Below are 13892 nucleotides of genomic sequence, written 5' to 3'. Positions count from 1 at the left end.
AAGGGAATGGGGATAAATTCTTAGGTTTTGTGCCCGAAGTAAGCAAAAGCCAGTGCTTAGTGAATTTGTTGCTTTGAACACCTCCAAAGCTGAGGTTTAACTTAGAATATTGATGAGATTGCATCTGGTTATGAGGCTTCATTTGAAATAATTTGAGAGTCCTGCTATGGATAAAGTGAAGTGGAAGACTTGGCCTTGAGCAGAGCTCTGCCAACCTGAAAAATCTACCATGGTTCTACTTCAGAGCTGAATATTTACACATCCAGAATTTATTGATCTGAGAACTGTGGCATTTTATTTCAGTCTTAGTTACTAACACAACTGCTTGTTAAGTAAGGCAGATTTCAGTTTAAGTTTGAATTTGTTTAACTCTGTTTTACAAACCATCTTGAAGAAAGGGTGTATTAATCAGGGTTCTCCAGAGAAATAGAATCAAGAGGATATGTGTATATATATATATATATATTTACATATATAAAGAGATGTATTATAAAGAACTAGCACATGCAATTATGGAGACTGAAAAGTTCCATGATCTGCAGCTGGCAAGCTGGAGACAGAAAAGTTGACGTTTCAGACTGAAACTCCAGTCTGAAAGTGGGCAGATTTGAGACTAAGGAAGAGCTGATGTTGCATTTGGGTCCGAAGGTAGAAAAACAACAACAACCAGTGTCCCAGCTGGAAGGGAGTCAGGCAGAAGGAATTTCCTTTTATTTGGTGAGGGGTGGGGGCAGGGGTAGCCTTGTGTTCTACTCAGGCCGATCATTTGAGCCCCACCCACACTGGGGAGGGCAATAGGCATTACTCAGTCCACCAATTTAAATGTTAAACTCATCCCATAAGGCCCTCATAGAAACACTCAGAAAAGCACATCTGGGTACCCTGTGGCCTAAGTCAAGTTGACCCAAAAAATTAACCAACACAAGTCAACCCCCATAAGCATCTCCTTAAACCATACTTAATCTCCAAATGAAGATGATAGCAAGGTCATAATTCTGCCTAACATGATACAACAGTCCTGTATGGGTGCAATGTTAAGGACTGAATATTTGTGTCCTCCCCCTCCCAAATTCATACGTTGAATCCCTGATCCCCCAAGGTGGCTGTATTTGGAAACAGCTTCTAAGGAAGGAATTAAGTTAAAATGTGGTTGTAAGGTGGGAGTCCTTATCCAGTAGGATTAGTGTCCCTCTAAGAAGATATACTAGAGCATGCTCTTGCATTTCCCTCTCTGTGCATGCACCAAGGGTAGGCCAAGTGAGCACATGGTGAGAAGGCAGCCTGTCACAAGTCAGGAGGCAGCCCTTACCAGAAACCTAATTGGTCAGAACATTGATCTTGGATTTCCAGCCTTGAAAACTGTGAGAAAATAAATTTCTGTGTGTAAGCCACCCAGATTATGGTATTTTATTAAGGCAACCCAAGCAGACTAAGAAAAAGGGAAACTTGTAGGCAGAGTAAACCTAATCTTCAGGCTTCTGGATAGCAGGGATTTTTAAATTTAAGAGCACATTCATTGCGAGTTTCATGACGTATTATTAAATGATAATGGTTATTAAAGAACAGCAATGAGGAATAGAGAAATCCTTGTTGAGCAAGTGTTTCTTTCTGCACATTGAACAAAATAGTAAATTATAAACATTTCTTGAACAAATGAGCAAATCATTTAAAATGAATATTGAGCATTTATAAAGAAAATAATTCATAGAAAAAATTTTAAAGTTGTATTCACATAGATATTTTTCAAATTACTCAAAATAAGGATATAACAGAAATAACCTTAATTATTTACCAGAAGAGGGGAGTTACATAATTTATGGTTCATCTCCTTAGTGGAATTTTATGTGATAATCAAATATGATAGATATGAATGTCACTTGGAAAAATGTTAATCATTTATGTTATATGAAAAATTTTAAATGTATTCTGCTATGATTATACTTACATAAAACTGTGCATGAATATCAACAAGACCTTTCTATTTGTTTCATGATAATGTTATACTATTAGTGCTTTTATAATAATGTTTAAAATAATTAATTTTTATTTAATGACAAAAGTACCTCAAAGCTGCCAGTATCTATCATGCTGTGCAACCTGTATTTTACCGTCTTCACATGGATTATAGATTCCTTTGCCCTGATGAGCCAGATGGCATGCACACATCAGAGAGATCTGACATCCATTTGAGTCACACTAACTGTTCTGTTAAATATTGTTCTACTTTCTAAAATTCATTCTCATTAAGTACTTTCTCTAAAGAGCACAGCTTTCCATTTTTCCTCTGCGGAAGCACAATTATATTAAAGGGAAGGGAGTGAGAATTAAAATGGTTAAAGTATTCAGGTGGGAGAAAACTTTGCAAAACTAAAACTATGTTTGGAATTATAAAACTTATTGTTAAAGGAACAGTAGTCAACTTTAGCATTAAATTTTTACTTCTTAACAAAAAAATTCCCCACACTATCCTTTCACACTCATGTACCTATTGTTTTAAGTGCTTCTAAACGTCTCAATATGTTCTTGGAGTTTTTGACTATAATATTTAAAAGGGTATTAAATGTCTCTAATGGTCATTCCAGCCCCTTCTCACATGCTATTTATGATTGTCCCAACTGAGAGGTCACTTGGTGCCTGTCATTGTCTTCAGGCCATCGATGCCACAGGGATCGTTGATGAAACTTAGAGGTGTGTGCTGGTCTGACTGGACAAGGAGCTTGGATGGAGGGTCATGGAGAACATGACTAGACAGGTAGTCAAGTCCAGACAGTGCATGCACCAAGTACACGTTAATTTTATAGTCTTTAATATCTGTTTATGTAACACAAAATATTCTGTCTGCCCAAAAAGAAAGCTGATAAGTCCCTGGAGAGAAAAGCATGAGAAATGTTAGCCTTTCTTCTGAGAATTTTCAGTCAGATAACCTATTTGTCATTTTCATAGATTTTTAGCCTAATTATTTCTTTGGCAAAATTTCCTCCTCAGGAGCACTCTTTCAGATATTCTGACATTTTTCTATGTGACATTAAGGGGTGGGGAAGGGAACTCCCTGACGTTGTGGCCCCTGGACATCTCAGGCACCACACCGTGACCTTGGCACATTCATTCAGTTGATCATTAAACAAATATCAATGAGCTCATGTATCAACTCAACCAGCATTTAATGAACTTCTGTTATGCCCCAGGCACTATTCTGGAGCTGAGGATACAGTGGTGGGCATGACAGTCAAGACCAGATTGGAAGGGTGAGCATCTTCTTTATACATTCATCCATTGACGGGCACTTAGGGTGTTTCCATACATGTTCATGAATAATGCTGCAAAGACATTAGATTTTCATTTCCTAATAAGAGTGAGAGGCAGTTTCTACAGGAGCATCTGGGGATAAGCATGGTTGGGAGGCAGGAATGAAATCTACTCCTTTGCCTGCTGTGCTTGGCCTGAGGGTCAGACTCCATGGAGAGAAATCTCCAGGCAGATGCTACAGAAACTCTTTTAGCAAAGGTATCCGTGAGACATGGGGATATAAGCTGTGCTTCAGCTCAGATGGGCAGTGTAAACACCCTGAGGGCTGGAATTTTATTATATTATTATTATTTATTATTATTATTATTATTCTTTCTTTCACCTGGAGATAGACAGGTGGATGAGACCTAGAAACAATTAAACATAAGTCAGATGTTTCCTCATTCTACTTTGCTGTTAATTTTAAGATGTGCCACTTAATAACCGCTTTTTTTTATTTGTTTGTTTTTTGCAGGGATTAGGGAGGATCTAGGTAACACAGCTACATCAGAGGGCTATACCAATTATAAAAGACATTCAGATTCCAGAAACTTTAAAATGTGGAGGAGAAAATGTTTCTTAGTACCAAGAAGATAAGGTATGCAATATGACATATATTATAATATGGCATTCCAAATATAATGGCATACTTCACTGATGTCAACTCAATTGTGTCACTTTCCAGCAATAGCTTTGGACTAAGAGACCTGGGTTTGTATCTTGGCTCTTCATCTGCAATAAGTTACTTAAGGATTTATTTGTGCTTTCTGCACCTTGTTTTTTTCTTTAATAAACTGAGATAATGATTAAATGAGCCTCATAAGAGATCATTCTTATAAAGCATTCAGCATACTGAATGGCACACAGGAGAGAGCTCTATGATATTGTAATTTATAACAAGAAATATATTTGGTTTTGCTGTTTCTAACATAGAGCTCCTAAAACACTTGGAATTTCCTAAGAGTTGACAGCAATAAAGGTGTCTTTTGTTATGTTAATGAGGTGATTTTTGGACTGCACTTGAGAGTGGGGGCTGGTTGCCAATGGAGCCAATCCTCTGATTAGAGCCTTTGGAATTTTCAGTATCACCCCCTTCCTTCCCTATCTCACCTCCAGGGAGGGGAGAGAGCTTGGGGATTGAATTGCCATAGGCCTTATTTAATCAGGCCTATATAATGAAGCCTCCATAAAAACCCGAAAGGACTGGGTTTGGAGAGCTTCTGGGTTGATGAACAAATGGAGATTTGGGGGAGACTGGTGCACCTGGAGAGGTCATGAATGTCCCTTGTCCTTTCCTCATACCTTGCTCTATATATCTCTTCCATCTGGCTGTTCCTGAGTTATATCCTGTTATGATAAACCAGTGATCTAGTAAGTAAAATATTTCTCTGATTTCTGTGAGCCTCTCTAGCAAATTAATCAAACCCAAGGAGGAGGAGGTTGTGGGAACCTGATTTATAACCAGTCGGTCTGAAGTACAGGTAACAACCTGGATATTCACCTGGCATTTGAAAGCCAAGGTGGGCTTTGTTGGAACCCCGCCCTCCCCAATCTATAGCCAATTGGTCAGAAGTGCAGGTGGCAGCCTAGGCTTGTGACTGGTGTCTAAAGTGGTGGGGGCCGTCTTGTAGCACTGAACCCTTAACCTGTGAAACCTGATGCTATCTCCAGGTAGATAGCTGGACATCCTTTTTGTGTCCCAGAATCGTGTGTTGGTGTGGTGGTGTGGACCCTAAGAAGAAAGATTCATTTGATGTGAACCCGAGAAGGAATTTATCTGCTGAGATGGACTCCCCAAGTTCAACTGAGGGCCGAAATTTTATAAATAACAGCCTACAGCTATTTGCTGACAGGACTTCCTTGTGTACTCTGTATACTGCGAAGAACTTCAGACTGAACTCTCAGCTTCCTGCACTATGCCACACTTGTTTATGCCATCCGTGTTACCGAAGAATGAGGGTTCTTGGTAAACGTCATGGGAAGGACTTCCAGGATGTACCAAATTAAGCCACACAAAAAAGCCAAACAAGCAGAGGAGTTATTAAAATAAAGAAAAAGAATACACTACCAAAAGAATGACGGTGGGCAGGCCAGGAAAAAAGGGCAACTGCACCGAAGAACAGAGTTTAGGATTATATTTGAATGAGGGTGTGAAATATTTAGAGGAGGTGTTTTAGGTGTTCATTCCCAGGGTGGGTCTTTGCTGACCACTCCTTCTGGTCAGGAGGAGGAATTTTTTGCCTTATTTGGTCCTTGTGGGAACTATCATGGTGACTGACATAGGGGTGGAGATTTTCTCTGCCCGCAATGCTAATAGTATTATAATATATTATAATTAGCTGCAGCTGCACCTTTTCTTAAGAATGATCTCATCTCTTCCTTCCTTTGTTTTTCCGAACTTTCTCCTTCCCTTCCTCCCCTGTCTCTACCGCATGGCCCTGTGTTTTCTGCCTACAGCAACACAGGGAAACCCTGGTTTTGTCTTTCTACCAATGGGCTGAGACCTAACCCATTCAAACAGAACTGCACAATTTGGATACTTCATTTACATAAAACGGACCTAATTGAGAACCTGGGCAGGAACTATAAAATGTGATCTCAATTTTGTCCTGGTGGAACAAAACTTAGGTTGCTGCATGAATCTATGTCTTCTGGGCTGAAGCTCCTTTTGCTCAAATAAAGGCTTTTTATTCTTTATTACAGTCTAAAATTAATTTTGGTTTAGAGTGGGAACCCTCCCCCGATGTTGGAATTGAGTCCAGGAACCAAAAAGAGTCTCAAAATGTAGTCATTATTTTATTTTCAAGAAGTAAAAAAGTAAAGTTTTACTAAATACCAAATCACAATTTAAAAGGAACATTAACATTTCGAGAAGGTTATTCAGGCTGGGGAAGGATCTGTTCAACAAATTATACAAATAATTGCTGAAAAAGTGAAAATAATTCACTGTGAAGAAAGCAGGAAGTGAATTGGTAAAGAAAGAAAGGCATAATTGTTAGCTGAAAAGGTGCAGTGGTATGACATGTGCAAATGGATAATACATAGATTTGTCATGTGAAAAAGTATATTTTAGAGGATAAAATCGTTCTCATGCATTAATGACCAGAAGTTTTAAAACTTTCTACATTCTCAGAGAGAAAGCTGTGGGGGACAGAGCCCAGAGAGCAGTTTCCAGACTCTCGGCCTCACGGAGAAAGGTGCTGGCTCAGGTAGTAGGTGGTCATCAGCTGTGACTAGTTGGCCATCGGCTGTTACTGGTTAGCCATTAGCCACTGATATAACTGCCGTGACTAAGCTAGCAGATGGTAGTGTAAGTGGCGTGGTGGTGTAGTGGCATGGTGGAGTGTGGATTATGGATTGCAGAGAGGTGGATTGCAGCTAGCAAGTGAGGTTGGTGGCAGAGACAACTAGATAGTGGGTTGCGGATTGTGTGCTCCTGCTCCTGTGTCTCCAACCCAGCCGCCAGTGAGACTATAGTGGTATGACTCCCCTATCTATGGCTCCGTGGGTGTTCCTTTTTGGCCTCACCATATCCTGCATTTTTATGTGGGGAGCAGGACTAGAGATTCCGCCTGACACCCCACATGACAGAAGCTCTGGCAACTCAGGTCTGGTCACCATTGCTTTCCAACCACATGTTCTGCTTCTCGCTGCCTGTCGCTCATTTTCAGCTTTGATCTGCATGGAGGGAGTGACAGTAGGACTTCCTGAGGTCAGTGTATTAAAATTTGAAACTATCATAAAGTTAGTGTTATTTGACTCCTTGGTTGTTTTAGTGGCTTTTAAAAAGCTACATTTTTGGGCCCTTTATATAGTGATGGTATGGGAAGAGGCTGAGTACCTTGAGGGAAGAGAAAAAGTTGAATGGTGGCTGAGGCAGGCTTAGTTTTGTTCTATTAATCACCATCAGTAGAATGTTAGAAACTTCCTCTAATTTCTTGTACTGCAAGCTCCTTATCTGTAGAAAGAAATTAATAATTACAGTGCTAGAACCTCATTTAAAAGGGCTGTTTTTATCTAGGTCTTATCAGTTTGAGAACATGCTCAAATGAGTGGCAGTGCATGAACAAGGCTTGGAGTTCATAGTATGACTATCATGATGCCAAGATTACCTGTATTTAATACGGCCTCCAAAGTAGCATCATCACTTGTGGTTGACTATGAACACTAAATTGTACTCTTCAAATACAAACCACAGGCCTGGCAGAGCCTATAGATGCTCTGTGGGAGAGCTCTTATCTCCTGTCTCTTTAATAACCTGACCCAAATGTGGCAGTTATTAGTAAAGTGCTCTGTGTGAACTGACAGAAGAGTACTTAGTTTCTTAATAGTTGTTATGTATCTCCTTTGATCACATTAATGATTATGTTAACCGGTAAATTGTAGGTGTTGCATTCCCGTGATGGGAACAGATGCAGTTTTTAAGGAGCTTCCAGAAAAAAAGGCAGCACACAGGCAAAGTAAAAGCATTACCCACCTCGTCCCGGGACTGGGAAGTTTCACTGCAAGCTCTGCACTGCCTCTGAGTTTTGATCCAAGCTTGTTTCATTGCTGCAGGCAAGTAGCTAGATCAATTTGTTGTCGGTATTGTTCCATTGTTCATGTGTCACATTTGCAAGAATGTAAGGATGCATAATGTGGACAAGGAGCCCAGGGTGATTTTATTTGTGCCAAGTGGTAGTGTGTGATATGGTCCCTCCTGACTGAGGGAGAGCCTGGCTTAGAATGTTCTTGCTACCAAAGCATCTCTTTATTACTGTGTACAATTAATCATACGCCATCATCTTATTGTTTGCTATAGATAGTCACAAATTTGTCTTCATTTGGATTTTAAAAGGCCAACAAAGCATCTTTGCCCAACGAAGCATCACTTTTCATAGGAATGTGTGTTGGAGAGAAATGCAGATGCTTTCTCTCCAGGGCAGAAGTGGCAAAACCGTGACAGGGCTCTGGTGTTTTTAAACTCTTGGTTGCAAAGAGTTTTCCTCTCTTTTAAACATCACAGATATCTTTTATTCCCTATCTCTGTCAAGCACACCATATTTTGAAAATTGTTGTCTGTCAAATTGTACTGAGTAAAATTTCTTCCCATTTTAGTTAATAACAGCAGCCATAATTCAATAGTTCTGATCAATTAATAAAATTATAGTGAAGAAATAGAAAAGTTGGTGTTTTAGACAGGCTTTCGTTGATTTAAGAGACATAAAGTGTAATTTCCCTTAGTTATTCTTTAAAAATAATGAAAAAGAACTCTACAACTTATATTAATGCCTTCATAGTCCACTAGGAGTCCAGGCACGTAGACTAGGCAACTTTGAATTACCAATGTCCTGGCGTCACAGAGCTGTCATATTCTTTTTAATTATAATTACAACTATACGAAAAATTTGCTGTTCAGAATTTTCGTGTATTTATTTTATATAAGTCATCAAAATAATTCTTTCAGATAAATATTTTGTTGCCTTAATATGAAGAAACTATAAATCAAAAAAATACAAATGACTTGTCCAATATCCCATAGCTATTCTGAGACGTCACTTTTCAAATCAGGCTCACTATCTCCCTTTTCAAACATTTTAGTCATGTACAGTCTACAAGTTTTGAACCACTTTGCATTCCTTCATGCATTTTAAGGGATATGTTAAATTTTTCATCACAAGTTTAAATAGTTTCAAATGTAAAGTTTCCAGCTATTGTAAATGTTTCCATTTTAACTAGAAAACTGTTACGTCAGTCTTTTGAATATATCCAATCTATACTGTGACCATCATACGATTACAAAATACATGGACAAGTTCTTCTTTAATAATTACAAATTATACATCATTCTTTCTTTTCCTTAGACTCGTGTTTTTATTCCATTTTCCCCATGGAGTATCTTAAAGTTTTATACTCAAGCATACTTTATTAATTATAGCATTATATGTATTTGCAACAAATGTACAGTTATTCCTCATTATTTGTTGATTCTGTATTTGCAATTTACCTACTCAGTAACATTTATTTGTAACCCCCCAAATCAATACTCATGACACTTTCCTGGCAATTTGTGGACATGCGCAGAGCAGCAAAAAATTTGAGTCACCTGTTGAGTTTTCCCAGCTGAAGTTGAAGAAAGTGGCACTCTGCCATCTTGTTTCAGCTCTCATACTATAAACAAGTATCTTTTTCATGGTTTATTTTGTGCCACATTTTTCCTGTTTGTGCTGTGTGTGTGTGTGTGTGTGTGTGTGTGTGTAATTTCTTTGTTTAAAATGACCCTTAAGTTTAGTGCTCAGTGTTCTTTCCAGTGTTCCTCAGCAGAAGCACACTATGATATGCCTTATGGAAATATAGATGTGTTAGATAAGCTTCAGTCAAGCATAAGTTGTCATGCTGTTGGCCATGACTTCAATGGTAATGAATTAACAATGTATATTAAATAAGATATTTTAAAATAGAAACACCATAAAACAAGGTTATGTATTGATCAGTTAGGGAAAATGTTGCGAGCAGAGGCTCACAGGAACTGTGTCCTGTATTTTCCCCAGGAGCATTGGTTCAATATTTGATAATTCAATGTTCTCAACAATTTTATAGAACATAACTACCACAAACCATGAGAATTGTTTACATACATATATACTGTACATATATACATACATATATACATACATATATACATAAATATATACTGTATGTATATAATTTTAAAATAGTTTAAAAAACTCTATAATCAGAAGCTCTAAGTGTTAATGCATTTCTTCTGTCTGAGCTATCATTACATTTGTTTTTAATATGTAATTAATTACTTATTTAATCAGTTTTATAGGGTAGTCAAGTAAGTAAGTGAAAACAGAGGATCATAAAGAGAAAAAGAGAGATGGAATGAAGGAGATAAAAGAATCATACCATTTATTGAGTTTTTATGATTTGCTAGTAAAAGAAAGGGAAAAAAAGCAAAGAGAGATGGAGAAAGGGTAAGTGAGAGAATCAGAGGAATAATGAAAAGAGAGGAGAGCAGAAGTTAGGGGGAAGGGGAAAGAAAAGGGGATTTTATTGCACATTTTGGGAGGGGCGGGAGGTGTGTAAGCATTATATCTACCTGTAAAATGGAAGTCAGTGGACACACACACACACACACACACACACAAAGAACGTCTACAATGTGTAGATAAAAATCTCATTCATTTTTTTAAACAGGAAACCCTTTGTTAATTTTATAGCTGTATTTAAATGTTGCAACTATACAATTCATTTAAATTATACAGTTCAACCCTAAAGGAGACTTCATACCCAAAAGCACTCAACCCCAATCCCCACTTCCCCCTGTCCAGAGCAATACTAATCTACTCACCCTCCAGTTTTATTGAGATATAGTTGACATATAACATTGTATTAGTTTAAGGTGTGCAGCATAATGATTTGATATACAAGTATGTATGTATTATCAAATGGTTATCGTAATAAGTTTTGTTAACATCCAGTTACACATATTTTTTGTGATGAGAATTTTTAAGATCTACTCTATTATCATCTTTCAAACATACGATATAGTATTATTATTTTTTTAAAGTAATCTAAGTTTTATTTTAAAATGTCAGTTTTATCGTATGGCTGGAAATTATACCCCTTGCCACTTTTAACATTTATGGTATAAATATGTGCTAGAGTTACATATTTTAAAATTATTTTCAGAGGTAATGATGCATAAAAGTTCAAAGATCTCTGATACAATATATGTGCAAAGAATTCTGCATCTCCTCAGCTATTCATCCTCCTCTTGTGTTTCCTGGTTCATTGAGGGGTGCCATTTTCCGTGCTTATAAAAGCCAGAAAACCCGAACTTCATCCTTAACTCTTTCTCTTACCCTACAGCTAACCAATTTATACTATTTCTTTCCTTTTCATTTCTTATTAGTTCCAGATGTACAAAACAACATAATGATGAGATATTTACACCCCTCACCAAGTGATAAATCCCCCAAGTCTACTACCCCTCTGACATCATATATAGCTGTTACAATACCATTGGCTTTATTCCCTATGCTGAGCTTTACATCCCAAAACTGTAGACTGTATATATATATACACACACACATATACACATATACACAAACACTCACACAAAGGGTGCCAAAAAAATGTATACACATTTTAAGAAAGGAAAAAAAAACTGTATTAATTGTAATACTCAATATACACCCATAATAAAAGATGAATACAAGTCATGTGTATACATTTTTTGGCACCCCCTGGTATATGTATACATGTGTATATGTGTGTGTGTGTACGTGTGTGTATAATATATATATATATATATACATGCATATATATAATTATACTTGAAGTCAATATTATTTTAGTGTCAGGTGTGCAGTGCAGTGATTAGGCATTTATATAATCTATGAAGTGATCCCCCCCATAAGTCCAGTACCCCTCTGACACCCTATATAGTCTTTATAACATTGTTGACTATATCCCCCACACTGTATTTTACAATCCCATGACTATTTGTGACTGCCAACTTATACTTCCTAATCCCATCACCTTTCTCACCCACCCCCCAACTTCTGCTCCCATCTACCATGTTTCCCCGAAAATAAGACCTACTCCGAAAATAAGCCCCAGTTAGATCGTCAGCCAGATGGACGCATTTGGTATGTTGTGACGATGTTCCAGAAGAAGATGACATGACTGTATTTGAATAAATGTAGATTGTTGTACATGAAAAAATAAGACATCCCCTGAAAATACGTCCTAATGCATCTTTTAGAGCAAAAATTAATATAAGACCTGGTCTTATTTTCGGAGAAACACAATATATATGTGATATATATATATATATATGTGATATATATATCACATTTCCTTTATCAATCATCCATTGATGGATGCTTAAGTTGTTTCCATGTCTTGGCTATTATAAATAATGTTGCAGTGGCCATGGGGTACAGACATCTCTTTGAGAGAGGAATTTCATTTCTTTCAGGTAAATACCTAGAACAGAATTGCTGGGTCATATGGTAGTTCTATTTTTAATTTTTTGAGGAACCTCCATACTATTTTCACAGTGGCTGCAACAATTTACATTCCTACCAACAGGGCACAAGGTTTCCCTTTTCTCCACATCCTCATCAACACTTGTTATCTCTTATCTTGCTGATGATCGCCATTCAAACAGGTGTGAGGGGATATCTCATAGCTTTGCTTTCCATTTCCCTGATGATCACTGATGTTGAGCACTTTCATGTACTAATCTACTTTTAACTCTATAAATTTGCCTATTCTGAATAAAGTTCTGTAAATGTAATCATAAAGTATGTGGTCTTTTGTAAGACTTCTCCCTCCCCTTTATTGAGATTGTAATTGACAAATATGAGGTGGATATATTTAAGGTGTACATGTGATCTTTTGATATATATATATATATATATATATCAGGGGTGCCAAAAAAATGTATACAAGTGGACACTTTGGTCAACGTTGCTCAAGCAGTAGTTCACCGTAATCAGAAGTGTCTGGACACTGATGGTAACCACGTTGAGCACCTTTGTATATGCAGAAGTCAAATGTGACTTGTATTCATCTTTTGTCATCAGTATATATTATTACAATTTTAATATTGTTTTTTCCTTTCTTAAAATGTGTATAAATTTTTTGGCACCCTCGTATATATAAATGATAATCATTTATATATATATACTGTGATAATCATTTATATATGTATACATATATGTATATATATATCACTTATGTATATATAAATGATTATCACAGTTGAACTAATTAACATATCCATCACCTCCACAGTTAAGAATATTTTGTGAGAGAAAACATAAGATCAACTCTCTCAGAAAATTTCAAGTATACAATACAATATTATTACTAAGTGTAGTGACCATACTTACTGTACATTAGAACTTCAGAATAACCCTTAGTTAATTGATTCATTTATCTATGGAAGTGATTGTCCAACAGTGTTATTAGGATAACATTTAGTGAGAAATGTATGGGAATTATAGCAGTATAGATTTGTTTTGCTTTAATAAATCCTATAAAGGATGATTAAATATATTTAGCTGGTAAAAGAAGAGCCTTTTTGTTCCAAGATTTTTCTTTTTTCAACAACGATTTCTTAGGTGGGCCTCTCTTAAGGTATGGATATTTTAGTAATTTGTACGTCAATTTATGATCAATAGAAATAAAATAAGGCATCTGTGAACATATATGACTAAGTATACCATTTAATTCAATATGAAAATATTAGCCAACCTACAAAGCTATTTATTAGGTATGATATTTTGGGAATCCATTTTATTGCATTTTAAGTAAGAGTACCTCTTTTTCTACCAAGTTTTGTCATTTACATTAATCACACATTCTTCCTTTTAAAGTTAAATGTGTAACATATGAAAGGGGTTCTTGGACTGTGTGGTATTATATCATATCAATGATGCAGTAAATTGATGAAATATTACTGGGTAATATTATTTGAACAATGTTCATCATTCATGTTTATATTCATGACTAAATTTGCAGGCCACCTTGACACAGATCCAAATACAAGTATTTTTATAAATTACTGAAGTATCTTAATTCAATCAAATTCAGTTATATGGTCATGT

The sequence above is a fragment of the Rhinolophus ferrumequinum genome, chromosome 11, assembly GCF_004115265.2.
Source record: "Rhinolophus ferrumequinum isolate MPI-CBG mRhiFer1 chromosome 11, mRhiFer1_v1.p, whole genome shotgun sequence".
NCBI lineage: Eukaryota > Metazoa > Chordata > Mammalia > Chiroptera > Rhinolophidae > Rhinolophus > Rhinolophus ferrumequinum.
Note: the sequence above shows the minus strand (reverse complement) of the source record.